Genomic DNA, 13,253 nt, shown 5'->3' on the forward strand with positions numbered 1-13,253 from the left:
CTCAAAGTCATAATCCTTCAGAAGTTCCATCCACCTCCTCTGACGCATATTCAATTCTTTTTGTTCAAACAGGTACTTCAGACTCTTATGGTCCGAGAAGACTTGAAATTTCACTCCATAGAGATAATGCCTCCAAATCTTCAAGGCAAAGACAACGGCTGCAAGTTCCAAATCATGAGTCGGATAGTTTCTTTCATGAGGTCTTAACTGACGTGAGGCATAAGCTACAACCTTATGATGTTGCATCAACACGCATCCTAAACCTTTCAAGGATGCATCACAGTACCCCTCGAATGGTTCTCTCGGCTCAGGCAACACTAATACAGGGGCGGTAGTCAATATCTGCTTTAAGGCAAGGAAACTCTCCTCACACTCGGGAGTCCACACAAAAGGAACATCCTTCCTGGTCAGCTTCGTTAAGGGTAAAGCGAGCTGTGAAAACCCTTTAATGAGCCTTCGATAATAACCCGCCAAGCCTAAGAAACTCCTGATTTCCGTCACTGAAGTTGGCCGCTCCCAATTCATCACCGCCTCAACCTTAGCAGGATCCACTGCTATTCCTTGCTTACTCACCACATGACCAAGAAATTTCACCTCAGACTTCCAGAACTCACACTTGGATAGCTTGGCATACAACTTCCTATCCTTCAAAATTTGTAGCACTGTTCGCAAGTGTTCTGCATGCTCATCCTCGGTCTTAGAATAGATAAGAATGTCATCAATAAACACAACAACAAACTTATCCAGATATGGATGGAAGATTCTGTTCATGTAATCCATGAATATCGCCGGAGCGTTAGTTAGTCCGAAGGACATCACGGTATATTCATAGTGGCCATAGCGCGTTCTGAAGGCAGTCTTTGGGATATCCTCATCTCTAACCCTTATCTGGTGGTATCCGGATCGTAGATCAATCTTGGAGAACACGCCAGCTCCCTGTAATTGGTCCATCAGGTCATCAATCCTTGGCAGTGGATATTTATTCTTCACTGTAACCTTATTCAGCTGCCTATAGTCAACACATAAGCGCATGGTTCCATCTTTCTTCTTCACCAATAATACTGGCGCACCCCACGGAGATACACTTGGTCGGATAAAATTCTTACCCAACAGATCCTCCAGTTGAGACTTCAATTCGGCCATTTCCATAGGCGACATCCTGTAAGGAGCACTCGAGATTGGTCCAGCTCCAGGTACTAAATCAATAGCAAACTCAACTTCCCGTTTCGGTGGAAATTCATCAATATCATCAGGGAACACCTCCGGAAACTCACACACAACTGGGATTTGTTCCAAATCTTGATCATCACCCGAAACACCCGCAGCTAGCAACAATATCCCCTGACATTCAACCCCAGAACAGTTCACCATCATGGAATTCAAGTAGTAGTTATTCACTACAACTGGCCCTTCAGTGTCTTCAGGCATGAAATACACTGTTTTCGCCGAGCAATCTAATAGAACGCGGTTCTTGGATAACCAGTCCAATCCCAGAATGAGATCAAGACCAGTCATCGTCAAACAAATTAAGTTATGCACGAAATCACGCCCTTGTACTCGAAAAGGAACTTGGGGGCACCCTAATCTAGTCACCATAGCCTCGTGGGTAGCATTATATACCTTTAAATCATACCCCAGTACTACTATTTTCAATCCTAGCTCATCAGCCTTCTCAAATACAATAAAAGTATGTGAAGCTCCAGAATCAAACAAAGCATTCAAAGTTTTACCCGCCATCTCACATTTACCTCGGATCAATGCCTCTGACCCCTCAGCGCCTATAGAGGAAGTAGTGTATACCCTTCCTGGTTGCTGCACCCTGCCTGTCTCATATCTCTTCTTCTCTGGGCAACTACTAGCCAAGTGTCCCGGCTGCCCACAGGAGTAACAGACTCCAGTCCCAAACCTACATTGTCCTGAATGATACTTTCCACATCTGTGGCAACTCATATCCTGCTGTGGCTGCTTACCCTGTCTCCTTCCTTGATTAGCATTGGTATTAGGCCTCCTGGAGTTGCCTTGCCCCTGATTATCCTGAGGAACAAAGCTACCACGCTTGAACTGTCTGCCTCTGGGTGCAAAATTTCTCCCTGTGGTCCTCTGGAATGGCATCCTCAGACCCCCTTTTTCTGCTGCAGCCCTTCTAACACAATCCTCTGCCACCCTGCTCCTATTTACCAACTCAGAAAACACCCGAATCTGCATAGGCGCCACAAAGCTCTGAATATCACTCCTAAGGCCTCCTTCATACTTTATGCATTTCCACTCAGCAAAGTCCTCAGGAGCTCCCTGACAGATGCGTGAGAAGCGGCACAATTCCTCAAATTTACTAGTGTACTCAGTGATAGTCATCTGTCCCTGTTTAAGCTGAAGCAGTTCAAGTTCTCTGGCATTTCTAACTGAAGTGGGGAAATATTTTTTATAGAATTCATCTCGGAACAACTCCCAAGATATCACAATCCCATCAGGCTGCAGAATGCGCCTCATGCCCTGCCACCAGTGCTGAGCTTCACCATGCAACTGGTAGGTCCCAAACTCAACCCACTGTTCATCAGGAACCTGCTGAGCATGTAACGCCCGCTCAATGGCCTGTATCCAGTTATCGGCATCGGTAGGATTCGAGGTCCCTCTGAAAGTTGGAGGGTGAACCTTCAGGAAGGAATGCAGTGACATTGGACCATTCTCGTCATTGTTACCATTGTTTCCATTATTAATTTGGTTTCCCAGGGCTTCAGCTGTCGCTTGCATTGCTGCTGCCATATTGCCTAATGCAGCCATGAAGTCTATGGGATTAGGAGTGTTTCCTGATACCTCAGGCATGGCATTGCCTATTCGGCCTCTACCTCGCCCGCGTCTGCGTCCGCGAGTAGACATCTGGTCCCTATACACACCAAACAGGTGATATCAAGTTGATCAGTCTCAATATCGCAAGTTCAGTGCTTTAAGTCCCAAATGCATGCTCAGGAACGTTTATGCCACATATATCAGTTAGATATCCTAATAGCACATAAACACATACACAGAGAATGCACAAAAGCATAATCAGTCCGTCCTCAGGCTCTATAGGAACGAACTGCTCTGATACCATAATGTAACATCCTACTACACAGTGTTTTACGCTTAAGTCGTAGAACAGAGGTAGTGTGGTATAACAGACCTCTAAACAGTAAAGATATACATATAATACTGAAAGAAATAATATACTAGAAGCCTTGAAACAAAACGGGTAAACAAAATCGCAAAATAAAAAGCGCAACGCTCAAGGAATAGGATTACTTGCATGCTAAGAGACCTAATAGGAACATGATAAAGATAAGCAGAAGGATAAAGGAAAGCCAAGGTAACAGCATAACTAGCCCCTGACTCAGCCTGCGAAGCTAAGGCTGGCCGGAGGATATATATATACATATAAACATACTTAAGTATCCCCAAAATACACCAAAACATCAAAGTAAACTCCTATCTCTCCCTAATCCTCTAAGAGGAGCAGCATACACAAGTTACTTGGAGAGTAAGCTAAACAAATATATACATATATACAACCAAAAACCAAAATACACCCAAGGACTACTTCGCTTCCCAAGATCCAGACGTCTAGCGAGGAGCCTCTCGACCTGCATCTGAAAAACAACAATACAATATGGAATGAGAACCGGAGGTTCTCAGCATGGTAAAAGTGCCACGCGCATAAGAAATACGGTCCTGGGAATGCCATAGGCAATCCTAGAACTCCGTTATTCAATTATCCAACTTAAGTACTAAACAGAAGCCATAAACAGGGGTAGATATTCTAAATCTGCCTAACTTACTCAAGTTCAAGCTTAACCTAACACCAAACCATTTCCTCCGTTTCCTCCATCCTTTCATCATTCAGAATGTAACAGAAACAAGCAACCAAACAAGTTCACGTACAAGTAATGATCAAATAGTACAAATAGCAAGTATAACAAATAGCAGGTAATATATATCAATTAGGCATACCCAAAAAAATGCATAGCAATCAATACAAACAAATGCATATGATGCATGCCTGTCCTATGGCTGATGGGGCCCATCTGTCGGTTATCCAGCCAACCCGACAAGTCCGAAAACCTTAGACTGTCCCCCGTCGCGCATCCCCAAGAGTCTATGCATAGAGTTCACATTCATATTTCATAAAATCACTCAATGGGGGCTATCCATACCCGGGAATTTATACGTGCCCGGTCACCCTTACGACGTAGGGTCAACTGAGTATCGAGATTCAACCTGGAACACGTGATGGCGAGCCACGGCTCTTACCCAGGGAACTCGTATCTCAGATAGAATTATTCATAAGCCATTTCATAGTCATAATCATTATTTAATCATTCATCAAGCCATGGCATATTAACTCCTTTTATTAACAACCTCCCTTTCACATTTTTCATCGTCATTCCCTTATAATTCAACTTGATTACCCTTTCCGGGTCCTGACCAAACTTTTTATCAAACTCTTCTCATCCTTCTTAATATCGAATAATCTTAAAATCAACCCAACTCTAACATTAAATCAATCACATCACACAAGGATTGAACTTTAACTTCTCGAACTCATGACTATCACTAAGACATCCTCGACACTCTATTTTCTTTTCTGTTTCTAATATAGCAAATGAACTCGGAATTGCACAAACTTTATGTCCAGGCGTTCATATTGAAATAAGCTTTCTAACAAACTAAATATCATAATTTTCTGATTTTTCTAGCCTCAAGAATAAAGGAAAAACCGTGACTGCTCTGCAGTGCATAAAACCAGAAAAACAGCAGCAGCATGTGATATTCAAAATTCAATATAAAATCCAAGTTAAATCCAATGACTTTGAAAATTAATGTAGTTAAAATTTACTCATCCAGGTTTCTTTTTCAATTGGTTCTGAGTCAATACCATTTTTAATGAAAAAGTTACATTACCTGGAAGTTAAGTAAAAATGAGACAAAATCTGTTTTAAAAACCAACAAGCTTAGTACCTTTCAATTGGAATAACTTTTATTACAAAACTCCAATTAAGCTAAATTTTGATTTGAGAACCCCTAGCTCATCTAAAAACAAGTGTGTCTTAGTTGCAACCCAATTTCTATTTAATTCTAAGAGTTACAAGCATTGGAAGTTGATGCATAGCTTGCTGAAATCTGTTTCTTTTTAGTTTTGACCACCAATATTCAAAAATTCACAGCTCCCAATCCTCAACTCTTAAAATTCTGAAATTTTAGAGAACTAAAGCAAGTTAATCAAATTTTATAACAAAATTGGTTTCGCTCCAAAAATCAACTCGTAAAAGTCGCAGCAAGACAAACAAGTTGCTGCCTGTTTGATCTTTTCTGCTGCTGGACAGATTTAACAACCTAACTTTAAAAATTTGCCATAAATTGTATATTTAACAAAAAGGTCCCAAAATTTCCAGTTTAGTTCCTTATATTCCCAAGTTTAGCCCAAACTTGGTCTCATGCAATTCCAATCATTACATAATTAGTTACAGCATATACAATACCACCATAACACAACTCTACATCCTTATTAACAAACACCAATTCTAATCCATCATAAATAAATATAAGAGCACACCATTAATAGCTTTCACACCTCATAATTCTAATATATAAATTCACTAACAAATCTATTCTAACAACATTACAAGGCTAATCATTAAATACAACAAACAATCCAACTTATTCTATGGTTCCTCTAACCTAAGTTTTCACAACACCGTAAATATTAAACGTGCGAAACTTAAACCATACCTTGGCCGATCACTTAATTCACCCAAGGCAGCTTCTCAACATAAAATCACAGCCCCTCCAAGCTCAATCAAACAGCCCCAAAGCAAGCCTTGTCACCAACAAAGCTCCAAGTAATCCAAATTCAAGTTCAATGCATAAACACCCTCTTAAACTACACCTAATACACATATATATGTTCCAATTCAGTTCTCCATTACCAAAAATAAGATTGAGCTAGGGTTAGGGTGTTCTTACCATACCCATATGCTCAATAGCTTGAGCCCACAAGTTCCGGAATCTAACTTGAACCTAGAACACAAAAATTGGACAAGATTCACTATAGGTTTTCAAGTTTACCAAAGAAAGAGGGATAGAGATTCTGAACTCAATAGAAGGCTTACCAGAGAAATTGTTTGGATAGAAAGGTAGAGCTCGACGCGCTGAGCGCGTGGCCGCGAACGGTGCGGCAATCGGAGCCCGGATGAGAAAGTTATGGTAGTTGGAAGGAATGGTGAGGGTTAGGTTTCTTCTCTTCTCCCCCTTGCTGTGTTTTTCATTGCTGTGGTGAAATGGAGAAGATGAAGCTGCTGCTTCATTTATGTTAGGGGCCCGGTTGAACCCATGGGTCCGGTTTGGGCCCCGGTTCAACTGGTTCGGCCCTTCCGGTCCGATTTTGGGCCAAATTATCGAAATTGGTATCAAAATTCTCGTTTCGATGAGCTCTATCCTATTTTGATATTAGTTTTGTATTTTTAACTTTCCTAATTAAAATTCAATTTACTAACTAATAATTTACCGATTTTAGCGGGGTTTACAAATGTAACCTAGCTGAGTCAGTTAGGAGTTGGGCGCTTGGCTATAAATAGTCCATTTTAGATGTTCTTTAGAGAACACAATTATTAATAAAGTCATCTATTATTTTTTTCTATTTTCTTTTCCATAGTTGTCATAACCAAACTGGTGATTGAACCGGTCAGGCTATTGGTCATTGGGTCACTGGTTCAACCTGTGGGTCACTGGTTGAACCGGTTAATCCGGTCCCATATAAGTAAAACATAAGGAGTTTATCCTTGTTCTTGGAAAGTTGGTATTTCTAATGATGTATTTGATGAAGGCATCCTAATCAACCAGGACTAAATGACTAATCTACCAGGAATAATATAAAACAATAATCTATTGGGAATAATATACAACAGTTGAACAACAACAATATATTACAGTAACAACATAAAACAAAAAATTGAACAATTGAACAGAAATCAACAAGTTATAAATCAACCAAATATAATCAACATAGATAAGCAACATCATTAATCAATTAATTCTAACTGAAGTGCTAAATTATTGAAACACTGAATAGCTTAAAAAAATAAAAAACACATACCTGATGGCTGATGCACGGCGTGTAGAGAAGAGGGAGATCGGAGAAGAAGTATGGCACCGACAACGATGATAGGGACGAGTGGATGACCGGACCGGCAAAAGGAGAACGACGACAGACACACAGGACAGAAGGCGACAAGCCGAGATGCACAGGGGCTACCGAGACAACGACTCTGAGTAGCCGCTGACGTCGCACCATGCGGTGGAGGTGGCACTGGTTGTGGTCGGGTGGTGCAAGACTGCGAGCACGGTAAGGATGTGAAGGGGTCTCTCTCACAGTCACTGTCTCAGCCATTTGGAGTTTGGGGGAAGGGAATGAGTTTGTGTCTGGGAGGCTGTGAGCAACTTAGCTAGGGTTTCAGGTTTCTTTTTTTTTTTTAAAGGGTCGAAACGACGCCGTTTCACTTGGAGAAAAAAAATAGAGTCCAAACCGGTCCGGATTTTTCAAATTTGCCGGTTCGCTGGTTTTGGTCAAACTCGACCGATTCAAACCAAATCTCACTGGTTTGCTTCCTTGTTTGGTTAGCTAACACACCTGAATCGACCTTGTCATCGGTTCACCGGATTTTCGGTCCGACCAGACACACGGGTCGATCCGATTCTAACAACTATGCTCTTTTCTCTTCCCTTTTTAATTTCTTTTCAAATCCTAAATCTTATTTTTATAATAGTTTAATTTCTTTTCACGATCATTACTCGAATTGTAATCGAAACAAATCAATCTAAATTTATGACTATAAAACTTTTTGAACTTTAATATATTGAAATTCTAGAAATAAATATTGATCTAATTTAACGCATAAATATCTTTTAACTTTGATGTATTTTAATTTGCGTTTTATATACAAGAACAACTAATACCCCGTAATACATCTTATACAAAATCAAATTACACATCATATAGTGGTTGCTTCCAAAACTTCATTAAGCTTAAGAGGCAAACGCGCTTGATAAAAATAATAGTATTCTAAAACAACTCTTAGTTTTATAATGAGAACATTTTGTTTTGTCTTTATTCGTAATTTACAACTTTTAGTGAAGGGAGGAGACATAATCAAAACAAAGAATATCGTAAATTAATCAAGAAAACATATTACATGAAATAAAAATATCTAGGAAGAGTACTTTGGGCAAAACTTGTTCATTCACACTAAACCTATATAAAGAGTAACATATTATAAGTTTATGATTGCAATCCAAAAAGAAAGAGAGACATATGGCTAGAAACAACTTAATAATAACAATGTGGATTATTGGATTAGTTATGTATGTTGCGATTGCTGAAGTCTATGGCAACATTCCTAAACAATCATGGACTCCATCATATTATGTTGCATCAGTTATGCGACAACAATGTATTGAAGATTGTAAAACGCACTCACCGGACCCAATAGTTTTGACATTGTGCATTAATAGATGTGAAAGTATGCACCCGCATGACTAGTGCTTGGGTAGTGGTAAGCATCTAAGTTATAATGAATGGTTTTGGGATTTTGTGAATTTTTTTGGCTTATGAATATTTTATGTGATGACAAACTCTTCTCTATTTTATGATTATCAAAAGACCAATGAAAATAGTATAGTTTCGTGCTATTCACTTGTATAGCATTAAATACAATTATTTTTGAAAATTTTAAACGAATTAGGAAACCTAGAGTAGCCTATAATAATATATTAAATAAATAAATTCAAAATTTATCTTAGTTTTTAGTGCTTTTCTAAGCTTGAAATGTTCTACTTGTACTATACTTATTGTTAATGGAATCTAATAAGATATCATTTTCTATTTACATGTTCGTTCAAGTTGAACTTCATTTAAATAAATCTTCAAAAAAAAAAAAAAAACCACTTAAGCACTCAATCAAACTAGGATGTGTTTGATGTTTTTTGTTACAATATTTACTTTTTTGTCATATATATTTCATTTATCATCGAGTTTTAGCAATTTGTTTATTGTATTTTTCAGAAAAATAATATAGTTACCTAAATTATGATAATATGTAATAAATGTTTGTGGAATGAGATATACCACAAGTGTTTGTTAATGTTATTCATCACATGTAAACTCTTTATATAATTAACTACAATTAAATGTAGTAAATTTAGTAAATTGGTATGAAGTAATTCTCAAATAATTGTTTTGCAGCCAAGATCTAACTATATGAACTTTTTGTTATGATTCCTTGAGTTTAAATTATTTTATGTGAACCCCATAGTTAATTATTCTTTTAATTTAGACATAAAGTTTACTTGTCACAGGTCTTTCAAAGTCAAAATTTAAATAAATTCTCCCATGGATAGAATATTCAAGCACTTTGATCATATCAGAAAGTGGATGATTCGCAATGTTGGTTTTATTAGGTGTTTCAATGATTGTTTACAATATTATTTCCTTGTCGTGTATCTCAATTATATTATGTTTGAGTATCAACACTTTAATTATATTTATTGTAATTCAATGGTAGCAACCTATATGTTACAATCAAATGCAGTAAAACATCCTGAGATGAATTAATAATAGCTACAATTATTATTAATAAATTCTCAGTCTAAACTCCAATCCAAACTTGGGAATGCTAAATTAATTAACATAAATATAAGACATGTTCAATTACTTAATGTGTAGCCAAGTATAGTTATTTTGGAAAAATAAACATCAGTCGCTTAAAAATAAAACTGTGAGATCCAAAATTTCAAAGCAGATAATATTCTAAAATGGGAAAAAAAATCAAAGATGCTGATAGATTCTCACAAATGGTTTATACTTAGGTATTCTTGGACTTCTATTGTTTTCTCTTTGATTATAAAAAAAAATATGCTAGCTAAAACTGGTGCAATAATGGACTGTGTAACATCTTCTATTGGTTTCTCTTTGACTCGAAACCGTATCGCTGTTTTTTTGAAAATCAACAAGCATATTCATATATACAAAATTTATTACATAAGTAGCTTATAAATATAATATATATATAAATATACAACTCCCGTCCTTCTTATAAAATTATAATAACAAAGGCAAGGGAAGAAAAATTATCTAACTAAAACAACATTATATAGAAAAAACGTAATAAAACTTTTCATACACTTCTTTATTCGCTTCTTGAAAAGATAAAGCTGTAGGGGGTGAGAACCTAACCATACGGCCTTACCACGGAGTTTTAGAATTGTCATGAGAAGATATTTAATAAGAATATTGTTTTCAAGCTCAGTGATTATCGTCGTCTCATGAATTTTTTGAAAACCGACAGTTTAACCATCCAAAAATTCAAAACCTTTTTAAAAGAAATCAGTTAACTATTCAAATCTAAAACCTTTCTTTTCGTATAAGAAAAATCTTAAAAGTTTCCTAGACTGTATGAATGACCAACCTGTTCCAAGCATATGTTCATTAAGTCTATGCAGAACCAGCTTGATTTTTCATACTTAACCTCAATAAAAAACAATCACGACCTCATGCCCATTCACGCAATCAATCAGCAGTTATCATCAATTCAGCACCAAAACTCAATCTCAAAAGTACCACACTAGAGCAAACACATGCAAAACAGACAAAAAAAACACAGGTATAGATAGAAGTTACAACAAGTAGCTCAGATAGCAGTTAATAACAATTAAACAGTTAAGCAAACCAAAACAAATTCAAACTCAAACAAAGCATGCAAATGCATATGATGCATGTCTGCCCCATGGCCAATGAGCTCATTTGTCGGTTATATAGTCAAACCCGACATGTCTGGTAGCTAACCCGGATACTGTCTCTCTATTGCGCATTAATACCATTAGAGGGAATACGTGCCCTGTCACCATTAGAGGGATTATGTGCCCTGTCACCATTAGAGGGATTATATGTCCTGTCACCCTTACAACCAGAGAGAAGACACAGACATACTTGTCATCAATCATCCTCAACCATGTCTCATTTATGATATTCATTTAATTTCATAATCAAACTTAGTTTTCATCATTCTTCTTCCTCATCTCTTTCCCGAAGCAAGTGGACAACGCCACTGCCTCTTACCCGGGGTCTCCATTCTTAATCAAATTCATTTTCATTTTCAAATCCATTTCTCAATATCATTCAATTCATTCAAAAATCATACTTTTACAGTCATAATCTCATCATTCTTCATTCTCTTTCAATCATCGTCATTCCTCCCATTCTGTTCATCAGTAATTCGAACTTAAAACATAATTCATTCTTTTCTAAATAAATCAAACTCAAAACGTAATTTCTTTTCTTAATAACTCAAAATCAAATTATAAAATTCTTAAAAATCCAAATCTTTCTAATAAGCAATTCAAACGAAACTTTCAATTTTTATAAAAATTTCGACAGCACATCCTCTAAAATTTAGACTCTGCCACCCTTCAAGGGTCCCAACCAAACCATTCTCAACCTTCTCAATAAAATATAATACTATAAGAAAAATACTCATTCAGCCACATTTTTTAAGCTACATTTGAAAAGCATAGCCGATTCATAGAATAGGCTACGCTTTTCTCCGTGCTACCATTTTATAGAAGAATAGGAAACACAGTTGTGGCATCACTTAAAAAGTGTCTCCTTAGATATTATAAATATCACTTATAAAGCATAGCCTTATCTTAATATCTATAAGTACATTTTTTTCATCAAAGAGGGTGCTTTTTAAGAGCAGCCTAATGGTTATATTTTGGGTATGCTTACGAAGTGTTTCCTAATATAAGCGGGCTATAACGTCAATGAATTTCTCCTTTTCATAAACCTGCGCCCTTCTCCTTCGTTGAGAGATCAGAGTTTACCTTCTTCTTCGCCGTTTTCGTCCTCCTTCTTAACAAACCCGTGAAACCCCTTCTTTACCCTTAATCTTGCAAAACCCTTTTCCCTTTTTCTTCCCCCTTCTAATTCTCTGAAACTACCCTGATGTTTCTAAAAAGTAAAAACCCCTTTCTCCTTTTAATTCTCTTGAAACCCTTGCCCCTTTATCTTCAAAATCACACACTCTCATCTCTCAAACACTCATTTATGGTTCTAGCACTGGACAGACGATAGCTAATGGCAGGGGAGGCATTGAGTAACAGAACCACGACTGGTAAAAAGCAACAGAACAGAGGAGGCGAGGTGAGTTGCGACGGGAACTAAGCTGCGACTGCAAGAAAGAGGTGTGATGGTGACTGATATGGGTGGAGATGCGAAGATAAGACGCTGCGAATGAGATAAATCTGCGACGTTGTGTCACACTCTTCATTTGTAATTGATTCATCTCCACTCACCACTCTGGCTCCACATTTTAATTTCTCAGAATCTCTCTATCCCTCTCGTAACCACTCAGTCGGTCTCGGTCAAAACCGCTCATTCTCTATTCTCAAAGACAAAGAACACTGAAGAACGACAAGTTGGCCTTGGTGATGACGAACCGCGATGGAGAACTGAGATGGTAGTGACGATGAACCAAGACATTAACACTGAATAGAGATAAGTGATGTATATGAAATTTCTAGTTTTGCAATTTTTTTTGAGAATTTGTTGTTCTGATTTTTAGGGTTCTATATCACTGGCCTGTGTTAAATTTAATTAGAGTTTTATATCACAATTTCGTATTTAATTAGGATTTTTCTATGTCTGGTTCAATTTATGTCGTGCTGTTTGTGTTAGAAGCTTTCTCGTATCACATTTGAGAATTGCTTGTTATTATTAGTGTTGAATTCTAATTTTGTTCTTTATTCTATTTGTGATGATCTTGCTGCCATTAATGATTGGCTTATTCGTTTGACTTTAATTTCACTACCATTCTTTGTTCTGTCACCATTTTTTGATTCACTATCTATGCTCTGAGTTTTCTTCTCCATTGATGGCTTCTGTATTAGATCATTCATTTTTGTTGTTATAATAATAATAATTAACTATATGTATACCATTTTATTTGTATTTTTATTGATAATTAACAAAGATCAGCTATGGCTTGTAGGAGATTGGCCCTTATCATTGTTTCTGCTGTTATGCTTTCTATTACATTTGCTGGATTCTGTAAGTTTTCTTAATTCCTTATTATCCTGTAAGGTTTCTAGCTAATTAATATTTTATTATTAATATGGGAAAATATTTTACTTTTATGCAGTATGTTCCTTACTTGGCATACAGTGTCTTGTAT

At 37.1% G+C, this 13,253-nt stretch overlaps 1 long non-coding RNA gene and 1 pseudogene across 1 annotated transcript; both read right to left on the bottom strand.

Annotated features, from left to right (window-relative positions):
- Positions 1-2,174: 2,174 nt before the first annotated feature.
- On the bottom strand, positions 2,175-2,874 carry LOC148562869 (uncharacterized; annotated as a pseudogene).
- Positions 2,875-3,216: 342 nt separating this feature from the next.
- LOC148562870 (uncharacterized) lies at positions 3,217-6,288 on the bottom strand. Its single transcript, XR_015886074.1, has 4 exons — positions 6,141-6,288; positions 5,995-6,048; positions 5,761-5,917; positions 3,217-3,620 (listed from the first exon to the last, which is right to left on the bottom strand). It is a non-coding gene; the product is annotated as an uncharacterized LOC148562870 (long non-coding RNA).
- Between the last annotated feature and the right edge of the window lie 6,965 nt (positions 6,289-13,253).

This window comes from Arachis ipaensis, chromosome B6 (genome assembly GCF_059453495.1).
Source record: "Arachis ipaensis isolate K30076 ecotype BB chromosome B6, ASM5945349v1, whole genome shotgun sequence".
Taxonomy (NCBI): Eukaryota; Viridiplantae; Streptophyta; class Magnoliopsida; order Fabales; family Fabaceae; genus Arachis; species Arachis ipaensis.